Source organism: Mustela putorius, unplaced genomic scaffold (assembly GCF_011764305.1).
Source record: "Mustela putorius furo isolate JIRA1106 unplaced genomic scaffold, ASM1176430v1.1 tig00003836_pilon_pilon_pilon, whole genome shotgun sequence".
NCBI lineage: Eukaryota > Metazoa > Chordata > Mammalia > Carnivora > Mustelidae > Mustela > Mustela putorius.
In genome coordinates, this window is record NW_025421989.1 from 23172467 (window position 1) to 23176526 (window position 4060).

Genomic DNA, 4060 nt, shown 5'->3' on the forward strand with positions numbered 1-4060 from the left:
AGCCCAAAACCTTTTCTCAATTTAAAAATGTATTTTCCATGACTTTTTACATTATTTATTATATTGATTCTGCTTTTGAACTTTAAAGGATTTATATTTATATTATCTATTTTAGAAAATATTTATTTACACTATTCCATATTTTTTTCTTTGACTTTGTCATTTACCTTTTCATTCTTCCCTGTTTTCTATTGGCTACATCAGTATTTCTTTTCTAGGTTTAAAATCTAAACATTTTATTTTGAAGATATATCTGCACTCATGTTTATTGCATTATTCATAATAGCCAAGATAAGGAAATAATCGAAATGCCCATTAACGGATAATAAAGATGTGGTATCTACACACAATGGAATATTATGTAGCCATAAGAAAGGAGGATATCCTGCTATTTGCAACAATATGGATGGACCTTGAGTACATTATGCTAAGTGAGATAAGTCAGATAGAGCAAGACAAGTATGGTATTACTTACAGGTGGAATCTTAAAAAAAAGGCAAGCCCATTAAAAAAAAATAAAAGCAAAACGGTAGTCACTAGGGAAGAGGAGATGGAGAAGTAAGACTGATTTATTTAAGGGTACAAACTTCAAATAAGTAGTAAATAAGCCTTAGTGATCCAGTAATCTAATGTACTATGTGATGAATATAGACAAAATATTTGCCATAATTTTGTAATGTACTATGGCTATAACAGCAACCATATTATAATATATAAATGTATCAAGTAACACACTGCACATATAAAACTCAGATGTTATATGTCAAATATAATGGAAGGCAGCTATGCTCACCACTATACCGCCAATGCCGATATGTAAAATACAATGAGCTAAAGAAATAAAAAATAAAATTGAAACATTTTATTTTGCTCTTACATTGTTTGCCCTTAAATTATGATCCATCTGTGTATTTATTTAGCCTATTGGTATTTCAAACCATATCAATACCTATATTGTCCTTATAAAAAACAAAGTACATTAGCATACATTTATTTCTCTTTGTTAAGAGAACATAACCCAGTGTAACAATAATGTCTAAAATTTTCTTTTACTTCTTCTCGAATTTTTCTTAGATACAACAATTACCAGATGTTGATTTGCCCATGATTAATAGAAATTTTTCATTTTCACCTGAATTTAACTATAAAAAAGCATTTAAAACCAATTTGTGTATTTCACTCATAATTACCATGGCAATTTGGTCAAAATGTCCTAAAAGAGACTGCCCTTGCAAACAAAATATATAGTATAGTATAGAAGACAAAATAACATCCTTTTTTGTTTCTAGAATTTCTTGCTGGGACAAAGGAAGGATTCATTTTGAAATAATAAATAAAAAGTTAAACTCTCTCCTCCAAAAGTTATAAATTTCAGGTCTTGCTTTTCAAGAGATGAATTCAGGATCTTTTTGCAAAACTTAAAAAATCCCAAGAGCCTCTTATTTTAGTATGATGTTAGACCTTTCAACAGAATATGAACTACAATACTAACTTTAGTTTAAAGATGTGGCACAACCCATTTTAATACAGGTTTTGAACTGAAGTAGGTTAATTGAAGTAGGGGTCAAATAAGGGCATAAACATTACCAATTCGGGATCCTGAAATAATCATCCTGTTCAAGAAATAATTAAGCTTTAAAACTCAGGAATGTGTGGGGATATACCAAAATGACAAATCAACTGATATCATTACACTTTTTCCAAACAGTAATTTAGAATACACCCATTTTTAGCAGTTTCAGAGACACAGTTGGCTAATAAAGTATGTATCAGTGGAGACAGGGCATGGATGCGAACTTTATTTTCTCATCAATTTTCCTGTGAATTTAAAATGAGTTTAAAGAATAAAGGTTTTAAAAAAAATAAATTAGTGACTGGCCTCATCATGCCAAATATTTCCACTAAAACTGGAACTAAAAATATCTTTGAAATAATTGCATTATCCACTATGCAAAGAAACACAATAGGACAAAGCAATTTAGTAACTCCTTCACTGATCTGTGTATATTAGAGAACTCTTCCTTGGAAAAGGGATTACTAGTTTAGACATAAGTCTTCCTTTGTCGGGTGTGCACAGATTGAGTATATGCTCATTCATAAAAATACTTCTTGGTAATTAGACTACATTATTCTGGAGGATTCTGAGCCAACTGCAATGGTCATAAAAGATACTTGAAATCAGTTAAAGCTGTAGGTATAAATCTAGCACAGATGCTTTCAGTACCATTAGGTATTTCAACATTTATCATTTATTCAGTAAAAATCTATTAAATTATTTCTACAGATTCAAGTTCTCTTAGTATACAATAGCTTTATATAACCTCAAGAGAATAATCAAAATCCAATATTGTTAATCCAGGCAACATCAAGTTTAAGAATATGTGGTTATACTTATTTTGTCAGTAACCTCTTAGACTCAATGTTCGTTATACTGTGCATATTCAGTATTTTTTTAAAGATTTTATTTATTTATTTGGCAGACAGAGATCACAAGTAGGCAGAGAGAGGGGAGGAAGCAGGCTCCCTGCTGAGCATGTGGGGCTCAATCCCAGGACCCTGGGATCATGACCTGAGCGGAAGGCTGAGGCTTTCACCCACTGAGCCACCCAGGCGCCCCCATATTCAGTATTTTTAAAAGGATTTATTTTCTAGCCTAAAGGAAAATAAGTCATGGATTTAAATTCCATATCTAGAAGTCAAGCAGAGAGAGTCAGTTATCATATGGTTTCACTTACTTGTGGAGCATAAGAAATAACACGGAGAACATTGGGAGATAGGGAGAAGTGAGCTGGGGAAAATCAGAGGGGGAGACAAACCATGAGAGACTGTGGACTCTGAGAGACAAACTGAGGGTTTTGGTGGGGAGGAGGTTGTGGTTTGGGGTGAGCCTGGTGGTGGGTATTAAGGAGGGCACGTGTTACATGGAGCATTGGGTGTGGTGCATAAATGATGAATTTTGGAACACTGAAGAAAAATTAAATTAAATTTAAAAAATTTCATATCTACGATCTGGACTCTAGGTTCTTCTCCATCACATGGGAGGTGGTTGGTGTCTGGAGTGCTAATGCCTATGTTTGAATCCCAGCCATAGTACTTACTTGTAGTGTTACCGAAGTAAAGTTACTCAACACTCCTGAGCTTCAATTTCCTTTTCTACCAATAGCAGCTAACACTAAAATTGTACTAAGTCCCAAGAATTCTTAAGTATACATAATTTGACCTTCACAATAAACCCATTCCTAGATTCTATTTTTATTCTCATTCTTAAAGAGTGTATACTAAAGAATTGATACTAAAGTGCCTTGCCCAAACCACACACTTGATCAGTGACCAGCACTGATACTGAGGCAGGCTGATTTCAGAGTCAACTTCTTTGTGAAGATTAAAAGCTATCAATTCTGTAAAGCATTTATACTGGTTATAGACTTTCACTAATCACTGGTTAAATGTTAACTAACTAATCAAGTATCATAGTATGTGTATTCAGGGGGTGGGGGGTTTAGACTTCACCTTTAGACTTTTGATATAAGACAAAGTATATTTATTCAGAGAGATAAAAATTTTAATCTTTCTATGCAAATATATTAATTTGTTGTAACTAAGAATTTAAATTATACTATGGTTTTTGTTATCACTCTTCAGCACCTCTCTTTTTTTCTTTTTTTAGAATATGTGTACTTTTTTAAAGATTTTATTTATTTATTTGACAGAGAGAGACCGTGAGAAATGAAACACAAACAGGGGGAGCAACAGGCAGAGGCAGAAACAGACTCCCCTTCAAGGAAGGAGTCCGAGATGAGCCTCGATCCCAGGACCCAGAGATCATGACCTGAACTAAAGGCAGACGCTTAATGACTGAGCCACCCAGGCGCCCTGACACTTCATTTTTTAAAAATTTGTGAGATACATTAAAAAATGAAGGCCCAGACAATGAAATATGATTTGACAATAAAAAGGAATAAAGAGCTGATACATGGATGAAACTCAAAAACATTATGCTAAGTGAAAGAAGGTAGACACAAAGACTATGTATTATAGTGTATTATAAGCCGTGAAGCAG